Here is a 16,018-nt window from a genome sequence, read left to right as displayed (position 1 = left end):
AAACATGATGACACAAAACTCTGAGAATAAGTTTTAGAAAATACACACATTATAGCAATTATTATCTGGTCATTTAAATTATATTTCATTGTGTGCAATATGTTTGATTGAATCTCTGTGAGGCTACATAGTCTGGACTATTTGGGTGATGTCAGAAGTTAAGATTTTGGAACTGAGAAACTTCTAAGTGTTCAGGGGCTTTAAAGGTTCAACAAGAGTCAAATCAAGCATTGTTTTACATCTTGTGATCCCTAATGTGAGAATGCCTTCATTAAAGGAAAGGTGAGACAGCAGGACCCTTTGGAATGAATGTGACAAGAGCAGATCTTAATGGGCTCTGGATGAATTGCTGTGTTGTAACATTACAGTGGGAGTCTTTAAGAGAGTCTCACCTCAGTAGCTTTGCATCTGCAATGTACCAGACACATGACAGGGAGTAATGGCCCCCACAGAGCATGCAACTTCATCTTCCATGCACCTTAATTTCCATCTGGTTGATTAGGAGCAACCTAATTAATTTTAGCCATCACACATGGCTTAATACTTCCCAAGGAAATGTTTTATGATGTAGAATTCCCAGTAACTATCATCACCTCGTAGAAACCCTGATATGTCTTATAAATCTGCTACCCATGCATTGGAAATCCCTGTACATCATTAAGCTTGCATGAGAGTCTGGTTTCTTTTGTTGTTCTGTGGAATAAACAAAGATTCGATGGATCAGAAATAGTACCTCAGAAGGCAAAGATAAGCACATGATTGAAATGTTAATATGGATACCTGGGGACAGATTTTTTTTTCAGGCATCCAGTTATAAAGTTTGACCAACCCTGGGGTCATATAATGAGACTTTTAAGTGGCTGTGAGATACACACTCAGATATCTTAGTACTCCATCAGGACACTGAGCAACTTAGGGGCATTATTCTAAGTGCCTTTCACAGTAGATGCGACCTGAAGTGGTATTACTTCATGCTCCCAGGGCCTATATTCAACTACTTCAGCTCCTAAAAAGATTTTAAGCATTTGTACATCAATTTAGCTACTTGCTATAAAATAGTCCCCATATGAAAGTTCAAAACAATTTTCATTTTATTTATACAAAAGTGAAGGCCCTCCAACATACTATAAGGTAGGTCTGGAGGTGGGGGCATCTCTGGGATGAGCTAGAAACCTGGGTCAATAGAAACTGCTGAGAATTTATGAGGGTGACCTTAGCTAAGACTCCTAGCACTGAGGTATACGGAACTTGGAAGGACCATCTTCAGTAACAAGAAAAGATTTACAATGGAAGGATTGGGGCACAGAGGCAGTCACAAAATCTTCAAACCACAATTGTCCTTCTTATAAGAGGTGCAAGGGTAAAGAGGGAGTAGAAATTGAAGGAAAGCCTGACCTAGTGTACATGCATGCTATGAGAGACAGTCCACCCCTGACAGAGTTAATTCTGCCATTCTTGCAGGCAAGAGTCCAGTATAACTTTTATCAGAGATGCTTTATTAAACAATAAATGGAAACAGATAGAGACCAGCAGATAAACATTAGGAGGAGCTTCGGAAATCCTGTGGGGGAGAAATTGAAGAGTTAAAGAGTTCAAGGACACAATAAGACAACCTATAGAGTCAACTAACCTGGGCCAGAGGGGCTTACATAGACTGAACTGTACCTGAACTGTCAGAGAACAGACATGGGACAGACCTAGGCCCTCATTACATATGTAACCGTTGTGCATATTGCTCTTAATCACGGATTTATAACAGCAGGAGAAGGGCTACCTCTTATTCTGAATCCTGCCTTTGGATCTCTCTCTTTCTAGTAACTGGGATACCTTGTCTAGCGAAAATGAAAGAATACACACCTAGTCATATTTCAACTTGTTATGCCAAGCAAAATGTTAGCATTGAAGGCCCCTCCTTTCTTGACATGAAAGGGAGAAATAGAAAATGAGGTGAGAGAAGAAGACAAGGAGATGAAGATGGAATGGAAGCTTGATTAGGATGTAAAGTTAATTAATTAATTAATTAATTAATTAATTAAAAAGGTGGGGCTTCATTGAAAATAACCTGCTTTAGAAGCTGACATCTGCTTTTCCTCACACTAGAAATTTCCATTACATTCTCCTAAAATCCCTAATGTGCTACCTTTTTATTTTCCCCCAGATCAAGTTCAGCAAAGTAATTTTTATCTGGATAAAATGTCCTCATTGTAGATTTCTACCCTCTGCAAATACTCTAAATTAAATATATGAATCTAATTATTCAAGGCTAGGACTAACAGAAATGTGAATAGTTTTCAGTTGTCTTTTGGAATTTGAGTTATTTGACTCACTATAAACATTCTCTCAATTTTTCCACAGTGAAGTTGCTTTTTGTTTGTTTTTATCTTTTAATAAGACTTTTTAGCTTTTTTTCAATTTTTATTACTTTATTGGTTTACATTACAGTTTTTGCCCCCTCTCTGTACCCTTTCCCACAGTTCCTCATCCACGTTGCCTCTGAAACGGTGCCCTGTCACCAGGCCTCTCCCTTCCCTGGGGCCTCAAGTCTCTCAAGAGTTAGAAGCATCTTCTCTCACTAAGGCCTAACCAGACAGCCCGCTGCTATGATTGTGCTAGAGGCCCCAGTATGCTCCTGGTTGGTGACTCTGTCTCTGGAAGCTCCCTGGTGTCTGAGTAAGTTGAGACTGTTCATCTTCCTATGGGGTCACTCTCCCCTTCACCTTCTTCAATCCTTTCCTTAATTCAACCACATGGGTCCCCGACTTTAGTTCAATGGTTGGGTGTAAGTATCTGCTTCAGTCTCAGTCAGCTGCTGATAAGGACTCTCAGAGGACTGCCAGACTGGGCTACCCTCTATAAGCACATTATAGTATCAGTAATAGTGTCAGGCCTTGGAGCATTCCCTTGAGATGGATCCCAAGTTGAGCCAGTCATTGAACTGCCTTTCCTTCAGTCTCTTATCCATTTTCGTCACTCCAGTTCTTTTCGACAAGAATAGTTCTGGGTCAGAAATTTTGACTCTGGGATACTAAACCTGTCCCTCTACTTGAGGCCCTGTTTATGTACTGGAGGTGGACTCTTCAAGTTCCCTCATACTAATGTTGGGCATTTTGGCTAAGGTTACCTGATTAAGTCCTTAGAGTCTCTCATCTCCCAGATCTGAGGTACTTTCTAGAAGGAACCCCCAACCTCCCAACCCCTGATGCTTCTTATCTCCATTCAATCTCTTTGTCCATTGGGCTTCTCAACTGTCCCTACATATCATATCCTGTTCCCCCTTTTCCTTCCCCTCCCCTCTTCCACACAGGTTCCTCCTTCCCTGTGACTTCTGTGATTATTTCCTTCCTCCTAAGTAGAACTGAAACATCCTGACTCTGGTCTTTCTACTTGTTACACTTCTTACAGGCCATATGCTGAATCTTAGGTGTTCTGTACCTTTTGACTAATATCCACTAAAAACTGAGTATATACCGTGTATGTCATTTTAGGTGTGAGTTACCTCATTCAGGATGATATTTTCTAGTTCTATCCATTTGCATTTCAAATCCCTGATTTCCTTGTCTTTAATAGCTGAATAGTATTCCATTGTGTAAGTGAACCACATTTTCTGTATGCATTCTTCAGTTGAGGGACATCTGGGTTGTTTCCAACTTCTGGCTATTACAAAAGAGGCTGCTATGAACATGGTGAAGAAGGTGTCCTTAGGGTATGGTAGGGTATCTTTTGGGTATATGCCCAAGTGTGGTATAGGTGGTTCTTCGGGTAGAACAGTTTCCAATTTTCTGAGGAAACACAAGATTGATTTCCAGAGAGATGGTACCAGTTTGCAATTCTGTCAGCAATGGAGAAGTGTTCCTTTTTCTCCACATTCTAGTCAGCATGTGCTGTCACTTAAGTTTTTAATCATAGCCATTCTGATTGGTATAAGACGGAATCTCAGGGTCGTTTTGATTTGCATTTTCCTGATGACTAAGGACTTTGAAATTTGTTTAAGTGCTTCTTGGCCATGCAAGATTCTTTTGTTCTAAATTCTCTCCTTAGATTAGTACCCCATTTTTTAAATTGGGTTCTTTGAGTTTTAGAGATTAACTTTATGAGTTCTTCATGGATTTTGTATATTAGCCCTTTATCAAATGTAGAGGTAGTGACGTTTTTATTTTTCCCAATCTGTAGGTTGCCAGTTTGTCCTACTGATGGTGTATTTTGCCCTACATAAACTTTACAATTTTATAAGGCCCCATTTTCAATTGTTGACATTAGAGTCTGACATATGGATGTTCTGTTCAGGAAAACCCCCACTCTGACAATGAGTTCTGAGATTCTTTCCCACTTTCCCAGTGTACCTGGATTTTTGTTGAGGTCTTGATCAACTTGGATTTGAGCTTTGTGCACAGTGATAAATATGATTTTATTTTTATTCTCTGACATATAGACTACCAGTTAAACCAGAACAATTTATTGAAGATGCTTTTTTTTCCCACTACCAGTTTTTGGCAATCCTTGTCAAAGATTAAGTATCCATAGGTATGTGGGTTTACTTCAGAGTCTTCAATTCCTTTCCATTGATCAACTTGTCTGGTTCTGTACAAGTACCATATGGGTTTTAATCACCATTGGTTTGTAATACAGCATGAGATCAGAGATGATGATTCCCCCCAGAATTTCTTTTATTGTTGACATTTGTTTTGACCATTCTGGGTGTTTTTGTTTATCCATTTGAAGTAGATAATTGCTCTTTTCATATCTGTGAAGAGTTGTGTTCACATTTTGATGGATTGGATCTGTAGACTGATTTTGGTAAGATTGACAGTTTCACTATGTTAGTCCTACCAATCCATGAGAATGAACGATCTCCCCATCTTCTGAGGACTTCTTTGATTCTTTCTTCATATCATCCAGATCTTTCACTTGCGTGCTAAGTATTACACAAAAATATTTTATACTATTTGTTGCTATTTGTGAAGATTATTTCCCTAATTTCTTTCTTAGCCAAATTATCAACTGTATAAAGAATGGTACTGCTTCATTTGAGTTAATTTTATAACCTGCCACTTTGCTGAAGTTGTTTATCAACTGTAGAAATTATCTGGTGGAATGTGGGTGGTCACATATATAGACTATTATATCTTCTGCATGTCACGATACTTGGACTTTTTTCATACTAATTTGGATCCACTTGATCTCTTTTTATTGTCTAATTGCTCTGACTAGAATATTGAATACTATATTTAATAGATAGGGAAAGAGTAGGCAGCAGTGTCTTGTCCTGCATTTTAGTGGGAATGCTTTTAGTTTCTCTCTATTTAATTTGATGTTAGCTGGTGGTTTTCTACATATTTCTTTTATTAAGTTTAGGCACATGCATTGAATTCCTGAGCATTTCAGGACTTTTAACATGAAAGGATGTTGTATTTTGTCAAAGGCCTTTTCAGCATCTAATAGATAATTATATGGCTTTTTTTCCTTGAGTTTGTTTATACAATATATTACATTGATAGATTATTTTTTGTATATTGAACCATCCTTGTATTCCCTGGGATGAAGCCTACTTGACCGTGGTACATAATGGTTTTGATGTAGTCTTAGGTTCAGTTTGCTAGAATTTTATTCAGTACTTTTGCTTTGATATTCATCAGCAAGATTGGTCTGATCGTTTTCCTTGTTATGTCTTTGTGTGGTTTAGGGATCAGAGGAACTATGGCTTCATAGAATAATCTAGATAGTATTCCTTCTGTTTCTATTTTGTGGAATAGATTGTGGAATAGTACTGATATTAGCTCTACCTTGGAGTCCTGTTAAAATTGTGCACTAAAACCATCTGGCTCTGGGCTTTTTCTGACTGAGAGATTTTTGATGACTATTTATCTTTCCTTAGGGCTCATGGAACTATTTAGATACCTTTCTGGTCTTGATTTAACTTTGGTACTTTGTTGTTTTTATTTTTTTTCAACAAGAAAACATTCAATTTTAATTCCTAAATAACAATGAATTACCAAAACTGTGAACTGGTATAGGTACAGTCATAATCCTATTTTTATGAAAGAATTTATTGTACTTTTGAAGGAAATTACTTTACGAAAAAAATTATTGTAAGATTCCTACTATGAAACGCAATAAACAATGAGTAGTAAAAATCTCCCATATCTGTCTTTCCATGTCTATATATGTTGGGAGTGATGCCCTTAAAACCTCCATTATTGATGCTAATAGTATAGTTAGAGTTAAGTATGACTGGGTTCATGGAAAATCCCCAGCCAGCTGCAGAAGAGTAATAAAAATCTGGTGGCCAGGATGAATAATGATATGATAAAGTTCTCACCTTGCTGAGAAATGTATCTGACTTCAAGATGGCCAATGTGATGACCTGTAACCTTTCTGAAAAACCAAAATCCTGCTGACTAATAGATATGACAAACCTGTGAACTTTCTGACATCCTGTTAATGTCAGACGATTGTGTGACCACAAGAACTATGTCCTTGGCCTGTGTAAATGTTTCACACTTCCCACTCCCTCTGTTATCCCTGTTATGGTATAAATTCAGCCTTGGGAAAAAATAAAATTGTTGCCTTGATCAGACTCTTGGCGTCCTTCTTTGCATCTCTTGTCCCCAATTCTCTTCCAAGTACCCTCTGCACCCTCATTGATATATATGCTGCTCAATTTAATTTCACACAGAAATCAAAATCAGATTTCTACCAACCCAAGACTAAGTAATATGTGGTATGGTGGTCTTTAGGGAAACTGTGTTTCCTCAACTAAAATAAGAAAATACAAGTATATAGAGACAGGTCGTCTTTCCTTACCAGTCTAATTTTCTTGATTTGCTCTCTGATGATCACGACAAAAGAGCATTAGTGTCTCAGACTCCTGAATTAGTCTTACCTGGCTAATGGGGCCAAGAGTAGGTGCTTGTACCCTTGTACAATTAAGAAAAAAAGGCTTTATAAAACAGGACCTTGGGGCTCTGGCTTGTCTGTATTTGCTGGGAAATCCACTAATGGTAGGATAGAGATTGGAGGAGGAGGTAGAGAATCCATTACAATACCACATGAGAGCAGAACCCTACCTTAACTTTAAAGAATTGATTCTACTCAGGCAGGAACAACTGACATAATTAAGTTTCACACTTATGAAACTATCATTCAATTCAGCAACAAGATGCATTTGGTTATCTATACAATTCCATCTGTAGGTCCTAACTTTAATTTAGAGAAGAAATACACTCATAGAATTAATATTATAAGCTGGGGTTTCTTACATGATCCCCAAATCCACCTACTATTTTGTTTGTTTAGTTTTGATATAATTTACAGCTATGATAACAGTACTAACACAGGCAAACCTGGTTCAGGTGTGGTCTTTAATTTCATAAAGTCTGTCAATCGTGTAGCTGCCTGTCATTGCTAAATCTGCTGCTTGCTCAGAGCTCTGGGTTTGCTGAGTAGTGTCCTCACCATTTAAGCTCTTTGTACATACTGGGCATGTGTCATGCAGTTCTAACTACCACCACATGATGTAGCTTCTGTGAAAGAAGTGGTTGTAGGATAACTGCCGACTTTCTCCTCCCCTGTGTAATCTTTGCATATTCTAAACCTATATTGACTTGTTCCTGAGTTACTATCACTCTTAGGAGAGATAGGATCTTCTCCTTGTCAGGAGGAGGGGGACCTGTATTTTCTAGCTGACCTAGAAACTGGGTTACAATGGCATAGTCCCCAGGGTTAGAGTGCAGCATCTTGCTCCAAGAAAAGGGTTGTGGGCACCCAGGAACGTCAGAATGTGCAAAGAATCTTACAAAGATCAGTTGTGTAATTCCTTCAATAGCTGGTGACATGTCAGGACTAGTACTTCCTTGGAGACCTGTATCTTCTTGTCATAGACAACCTTGGAGGGCATCTTGGTCTCCAAATGTCAGTGTGAGTATGGTGACCTCTCTCATTGGCTCTATTGTCTTGGTCCAGTGGATTGCTACTTAATAATGGTCTAAAATTTTGTAAAAACATTGTGTGACCCAAATGGTCCCAGAGCAGTAGTTTGTGATTGACCATGCCCTTACAAAAATGGTAGAAGAAATGGTGCCTAGCGACAGCCACAGTGAAGCCTGTGTCTGCTCCCCCCCCCCAATGCTGAGGCCTCTGCCATGTTTCTCCTTTGCTGAGGATATCTGAAAATGTGGCTGGTGGTCCCTTCCCAGACCACTACCTCCTGGGCTGCAGTAAGTGCCACTGCCCGGTACTTTGTATCTGTCTTCATCCATTTCACCTAGAGTTTTCCAGTTTTGTACAATATATACTTTTGGAGTAGGTTCTGATGATTTTTTGAATTTCCTCAATTTCTTTTGTTATGTCTCCCTTTTCATTTCTGATTTTGTTAATTTATAAATTAACTCTCTGCCCTTCAGTTAGTTTTGCTATTTTGTTGATTTTCTCAAAGAACCAGCTCTGGTTTTGTTGATGCTTTGTATTCTACCTGGTTGATTTCAGCTCTGAGTTTGAATATTTCCTGTCATCTGCTCCTCATGGGTATGTTTCTTTTCATAGCTTTCTGGTGTACTGTTAACTTGCTTGTATGAGATCACTCTAATTTCTTCAGGAAGGCACTTTTCCTCTTACCATGTCTTTCATTGTATTCCTTAAGTCTGGGTATGCTGTGTCATCATTTTCATTGAATTCAAGGAAGTCTTTTATTTCTTTCTTAATTCCTCCCTGACCGAGTTATCATTGATTAGAGAGTTGTTCAATTTCCATGTGTATGTGGGGTTTTTGTTGTTGTTTTTTTTTTTGTTGTTGTTGTTGAATTCTACCCTTAATCTTTGGTGATCTGATAGGGTACATAGGATTATTTCATTCTTGTATCTGATGATCCTTGTTTTATAACCGATGTTATGGTCAATTTTGGGAAAGGTTCCATGAGGTGCTAAGAGGAAGGTATGTATATTCTCTTGTTTTGGCATGAAATGTTCTGGAGAAATCTATTAAGTCCTTTTGTTTCATAACTTCTATTAGTTTCACTGTGTCTTTGCTGAGTTTCCATATCAATGACATATTCCCTTGGTGAGAGTGTGATGCTGAAATCTCACACTATTAGTGTGTGACTTTAACGTGCCTTTTGAGTTTTGGTAATGCTTTTTTTTATGAATTAGGGTGCACTTACATTTGTGGTTTGGATATTCAGAATTGAGACTTCCTCTTGTTGGAATTTTCCTTTAATAAATATAAAGTGTACTTCCCCATTCCATTTGATAAATTTTGGATACAAGTCTCTTTTTATTGGATATTAGAATGGAAACTCTAGCTCTTTCTTGGGATCATTTGTTTGGAAAACCTTTTTCCAGCCTTTTATTCTGAGGTAGTGTCTGTCTTTATCAGTGAGGTGTGTTTCTTGTATGTAGCAAAATGCTGGATCATGTTTATATATACTCTCTATTGACCTGTATCTTTTTATTGGTGAATTGAGTCCATTGATGTTGAGAGTTATTAACATTAAATGATTGTTTATTCCTGTTATATTTGTTGCTGTGGGTGGTATTATGTGTATATAAATCTATTCTTTTGTGCTTGTTTTGAAATGTTTAATTTCTTGTGTTTTCTTGGGTGTTGTTACCTTCCTTATATTGCAGATGTCATTCCAGTATCCTAAGCATAGATGGATTACTATAAAGATATTGTTTAAATTTGTTTTTTCATGGAATATCTTAGCTTTCCCATCTATGGTGATAGGGAAGAGCACTTCATAAACATCAAAGGGAAGATTCATCAAGATAAATGCTCAATTTTGGACACCTAAGCCCCAAATATAAGGGCACCCACATTTGTAAAAGAAATGTTACTGAATCTCAAAGTACACATTCAACCTCAAACAAAAATAGTAGATTTCAATATTCCACTCTCACAATGGACAGATCATGAAAACAGAAAGTAAAGAGACACAGTAAAACTAAAAGATGCTATAAACCAAATAGATTTAACAGATATCTACAAAACATTTCATCCTAAAACAAAAGACTATACCTACTTCTCAGTACCTCTTGGTATCTTCTCAAAAAATACCATATGATTGGACACAAAACAAACCTCAAGAGATACAACATTCAATTAACCCCATGTACTCTGTAAACTTCCACAGCCTAAGGCTGGTGATCAATAACAACAAAACAACATAAATCCCATATACAGGTGAAGCTTTTGTCAAGGAATTAATAAGGAAAGAAATTAATGAAAATGAAGGCACAACATATCCAAACTTATGAGACACAACGAAAGCACTGCTAAGAGAAGCTCAAGCCAGACCCAGGGCCTCTCCTTGTACCGCATTCACATCTAGATGTAGAACTCTCAATTCTTTCTCTGGCACCATGTCTGCCTGCATGCCATCATGCTTTCTACCATGCTGATAATGGACTCTGAAACTGTAAGCAAGACCAATTAAATGTTTTCTTTTATGAGAGTGCTAGGGCCATGGTGTCACTTCGCAACATTAGAACACTGAATGAGAAAGAAAATATTGGTCCAAATCAAATTGTCAGCAGATATTTGTCGCCTCCGTGTATCCTAGATATCACCAATATCCAAGTCAGCTTTCTTTTTAAATTGATGATACAGTTCATCAATCACTGTGTTTAAAACAAAAGAAAAAATAATCTTTCAGTAGCCGACTTTGGAGTGGTGGTATATCCCCATAAACTCAGCTCTTAGGAAGTTGAAGCTTGAGGACTGAGAGTTTCAAAATATCTAGGGCTACATGATGAGTCCTTGTTGAAGATGTGGGAGGAGGAGGAGGTCCAGAAAAACAGAAATCGGTGGTAGATATTCAACAAAGACTATCAGTATATTTATCAATATTTTAAAATCAATCTTCAGTTCAGTTATGGAAGCATTTACTGATCTTACATTGACTGTGCCTGTTTTCTCTCTGAACCTCATTCCCTTTTCTTTTATATTGTTGATAAATTATTTAATGATATCTAAAATAAAAAGTTATACCCTTGTTGGAGTAGTTATGGCCTTGTTGGACTAGGCATGGCACTGTACTTTTGGATTTTAAGACTCTTATCCTAGAAGCCTGAAAGTAAGTCTTCTGCTAGAATCCTTCAGATTAAGATGCAGAACTCTCAGATCCTCTTGCACCATGCCTGCCTGGATGCTTCCATTTTCCTGCCTTGATGATAGTAGACTGAATCTCTGAACCGGTAAAGTAGCCCCAATTAAATGTTGTCCCTGTAACTGTTAAGAGTTATCTCAGTCATGGTGTCCGCAACAATAAAATCCTAATTAATACAGAAGTTGGTACCAGGAGAGGGTTATTGCTATGATAGTCCTCACCATGCTTTTGTTTAGAAGATTGTGATTTTGGGATGTTAGATTTCCAAAGCCTGGAAAAGCTTTAAATGGGAATTTATGGATTATTCTAGTAGGCTTTGTTGCAGAGAGTGATTTGAACTGTGCAGACCTGGCTCAAGAGGTTTCAGAGGAGAAAAATTTCAGTTTTTGGCATAGAGACTGCTTTGAATTATTTTGATGAAAAATGTGACTGCTTTTGCCTTGTCTGAAGAGTGTACCTGATGGTAAGGTAAAGAAGAGAGCCTATGAGAGGCTATGGGTGAAGCCTAGTTGGAGTAGAAGTCCCCAGTGTGTTAGAGATTCCAGTTTCATGGGTTGGTCACCAAGCAGCAACAATGGAGTGTATCAACCTGAGTTTAGAGTGCAACAAAGGGCAGAGCTGAAGAATCAATGCCAGACCTTTTGAGAATCCCAGAAGATCATGTGTGGATGCCAGATAGTAAAACAAGAAGCAGTGCCACTGATGTTGCCTTGAAGACCCCAAGATGTTCCAGATGCCAGGTCTGTATGCTTTCTGCTGAGGAAAGCTGCTAACAGGAAGTGGAAACAACCAAGGAAAAAGAAGTTTGTTGCAGTCAAGGAAGATGAAAACGGAGTTGGAGATTTGAAGACTGCTTTGACATCAGCTATGGCAATGCAGAGTTTGGAGTTTATCCGGCTGGTGTACTGTCTTGTCTTGGAAGGTACAATTAAATGATTAGATGAATCTCAGAAGAGACTTTGAACTTTGGAATTTTAACATTGTTTAGACTGCTACAGACTATGGGGAGTTTAGAAATTGGACATAACGTATTTTACCGTATGCTATGTTTAGATATGCTCCACAGAGTCTCATATTTTCACAAGTCTATGGGGATCAGGAAATGAAATGTGATGGCTTATATATGATCAGCCCAGGAATTAACATTATGAGGTGTGTCCCTGTTGGAGTAGGTGTGATCTTGTTGGAGTAAGTATGGCTCTGTGTGGGCGTTAAGAGCCTCATCCTAGCTGCCTGGAAGTCAGCTATTCTGCTAGCAACCTTCATATGAAGATAGAGAACTCTCAGCTCTTCATGTACCATGCCTTCCTGGATTCTGCCATGTTGCTGCCTTGATGATAATTGACAGAGCATCTGAACCTATAAGCTAGCCACAATTAAATGTTTCCTCTAAAGAGTTGCCTTGGTCACAGGGTCTGTTCACATCAGTAAAACCCAACTAAGACAGTGAACTGCTCTCTATTGTATGCTAGAGATTTGTACTATTTACCTAATGCAAATAACCAAAGCTGCTTTGAATTCATGAGTACAGTAACCAATGCCATGTCTAGAAGATAGCATTGCACAACATTCTTTCCCATCCTCTCATCCACCAGTTCTTACATTTTTTAAGTAATATCTTTAGGATTTGTGGGTGCATAGGGGGTAGGGCATAAGATCCAGAGATGAATAACTGGAATGTGCTGAGAATAGAAGTGAAATTCTCAGTCTATTTTTTTGCATCCAAATTATAAACATTGGCTGAGTAGAAACCACAGAAGGCTACACTCTGCCTCCAGACATTTGTATTGGTGCTTCAAACTAAACACCAGAGTAAGTAGAGGAACAGTTGAGGAATTTTGTTTGTTTCGGGGTTTCTTTAGTTGTTTTTTTTTTATTGTTTGTTTGTTTGTTTTGTTTGTCAACTTGCTCTTTTACAAAAATCTATCATAGGCACAAATAACTGTAAATTCATTCTTATTCTTAAATGAGTTTTCAAGTATGTTTTAAAAGAAGGATATTAATTAAGGAATTTCAAGTTTGTCTACAAAGATATCTTAGAAAGTAGCTGGTTTTCTGTTAACACCAGTTGGTGATTTCTTCACTTCTGATGTCAGAAACACCAAATCATTAAGATTTAACATAGATTTACCACAGCTTTTTGGAGACAATGTAGCATTACCATACATCTTTAAATATGATTAACATCATCTTAAAGTGTACTAACATTTGCTGAAATTTATTTTCAATGATGGGAGAGAAATGATCAACAGATAAATATCTTTAGGAAATGAATCAGGAAAATGAATATTTTAAGAAATTCAACTACTAATAATTAACAAATAATAACAAATGCATATGGTAACATTTCAAAACAAATAGAGTATAAAACTTTTAGATTTTATCTTGATGGGTAGAAAATTTCAACAGCTATAATTTAATGGCATTGCTCTCCCCTTTTTCTTGCAAGTGAAGGAGAACATCAGGGGAATACTTTATTTAATGAAAGATCCATGGAATTGTATTATTCTGGTTTATTTTGTTTTGCTATGCTAACACTGAGTAAAGCAAATTCTGAAAGAAAAATTTTTTGTTGTTTTTTTTTTTTAACTTATACCTTCCAGGTCTTAGTCTATCATTGAAGAAAGTAAGGGCAGGAAGTCAAGAAGAAATTGATGCAAAATTCTTGTTTCCTTTGCCATATGCTCTGCCGGCTTCTTTATATAGCACAGGCCTCTCTACCTAGATGTGTTACTACTTACAGTAGGGCTGGTCCCTACTGTATCAATTAGAAGGTGACAAAATCTCCCTACAGACATGCCAACATATCTGGTCGAGACAATTCGTAGCATTAGTTACTTCCATGGTTGCTCTAGTTTGTGTCAAGATGACAAGAAAAAATACCCAATATAGATATGAAATTTACTTTCCCCCTATATTTCCAAACAATAATATGGCAGAAATTTTTGAAAAATATGCAATCTGAAGAATGTTTATTTTTCCAAAAGTGTAGGAACTCAATCATCTGCTTATAGAAAAACCGTTTTCATATAAGAAAAATCACAGTAGCTGCCAAGATGTTGTCCTGGTGTGAAGTTTGTTGCTAACCAAAAAAACATTCAGGGGAAGAAGTTTGTTTTGTTTTACAAACTACAGTTCAGCATTAGATGAGATCCAAAACAATAGTTAAATATAGGAACCTATAAATTGGACCAGCAACCATGGAGACCATGGAGAATATACAGGCTTTCTGTGTATTTCTCAGCAACCCCCCCTTTTTTATAGGATGTGTTTATTATAAAAGAAAAAAAAACTCTATAGGCTCTTTAAAGATGAAAGGCATATTCTACTGGGAAAGAAGACACTAGGATACAAAATGATAAGTGTTTTAAATACAGGCCTGTCCAGGAGCAAAGTGCAAGGAGACATTGAAACAAATAGGCAATTCTGAAGTTAGAAACTCTACAAATTTGACAAAACTCTAAATTTGTTTTCCTTTGGTATATATATATATATATATATATATATATATATATATATATATATATATATATATGACAAATGGCCTGCTTTAATGGCATGTGATTCCCACCAAAAGCTAATGCTAGCAACACCCACCCACCTCCATCACTAACAATGCTCATGTTGACCACCCAATTCATACTTCTAACTTGTGTGTGGATAAGTAACCATCTTCTAGACCTTAACATAGGGACAGGTGGTGGCAAGCAGTGCCATACCACCAGCTACATCTCCAACATCTGATCCTGAAGAGTATGCAGGGAAACCCTAAGCAGTAATGAACAGACTGAGCCCCAGATAACTTTTCATTACTTCAACCAAACTCCTACCTCAAGAAAGCCTCACTTCAAACCAATCTCTCCATTCAAACTTGGTACTCAGTAAATAGGATAAAAAGTAGTTTTCTCAGTTAGAAAGAACATATATTTGACCTCTGTTTTATGACCAATAAAAGCATAATTAACAGAAAGACCTTTATATTCCATCCTTTGAATTACAATATGGACAACTGGGATAGGAAAGAGTTGAAGTGAGATGAAGCTAAGAAACTAGGAAAGGTTCAATATAACTGGAATTCTGGGCTACTTAGTTGAGTATTGGAAAGGCTAGTTGCTAGTCTCATTGAGAAGGCAAGTACAGATGATGGCAGTCACTGCATAGGGGTCACAATTGGCCAAAGGTTGATGGTCTACAAAGTAATTTTTTTCTGGCTAACAGTTGAGAGAAGGCAGATGTTGGCATTACAGTTGGCAACACCAGCAGAAAATAATTTATGTTGGAGGAACCCAGTTAGACAACAGGCATTCTCTAACCACACCCTAGAGACCTGATGTGCAGATATAGAACTGGTACATTTGATTCCTCTGTCCATGCCCTCCTCAAGGTACCTCAGACCAATCTCCTCCTTCTGTCCTTAGTGCTAAAATTGATTTATCAGCCTGCACTATCACCATTCTCAAGACTCAGTCTTGGATCAAAGGTCACTATTACCAGAGTCTTTGCACACATGATGCAAGATGAAATCAACAATCTAGAGATGATTTCTTATGCACATCCCTTCACAGGGTTCTATCTGTAATTCCTCCTGGGCAAGCATGAGCCCAGCATTTGTTCCTGAAGTCTTGCCTCTGGCATACAAGTAGGATTGGTAGTAAGCTTCAATGATAACTCTGCCATAGGCATAGCCTTCTCCAAAACCATAGCAATATGAACTTTGGAACCCAGGAAAGTCATCAGAAGGCCAACCAAAACCATGCTCATTTATTCCTATGAAAGTATATTCCTGCCACATTTTAAGCCAGGGGATTCTGGTTGCTCATAATGTCCATTATCCATTATCCATTATCCATTATCCATTATCCATTATCCATTATCCATTATCCATTATCCATTATCCATTATCCATTATCCATTCATGGT

General features: G+C 37.6%; 1 pseudogene; it reads right to left on the bottom strand.

The window, feature by feature from the left end:
- Positions 1–7,376: 7,376 nt before the first annotated feature.
- On the bottom strand, positions 7,377–14,721 carry LOC148001458 (E3 ubiquitin-protein ligase RNF115 pseudogene; annotated as a pseudogene).
- Positions 14,722–16,018: the final 1,297 nt, after the last annotated feature.

The sequence above is a fragment of the Rattus norvegicus genome, chromosome 14 (assembly GCF_021556685.1).
Source record: "Rattus norvegicus strain SHRSP/BbbUtx chromosome 14, alternate assembly SHRSP_T2T, whole genome shotgun sequence".
NCBI classification, from domain to species: domain Eukaryota; kingdom Metazoa; phylum Chordata; class Mammalia; order Rodentia; family Muridae; genus Rattus; species Rattus norvegicus.
This window is presented reverse-complemented; position numbering and strand designations above follow the sequence as displayed.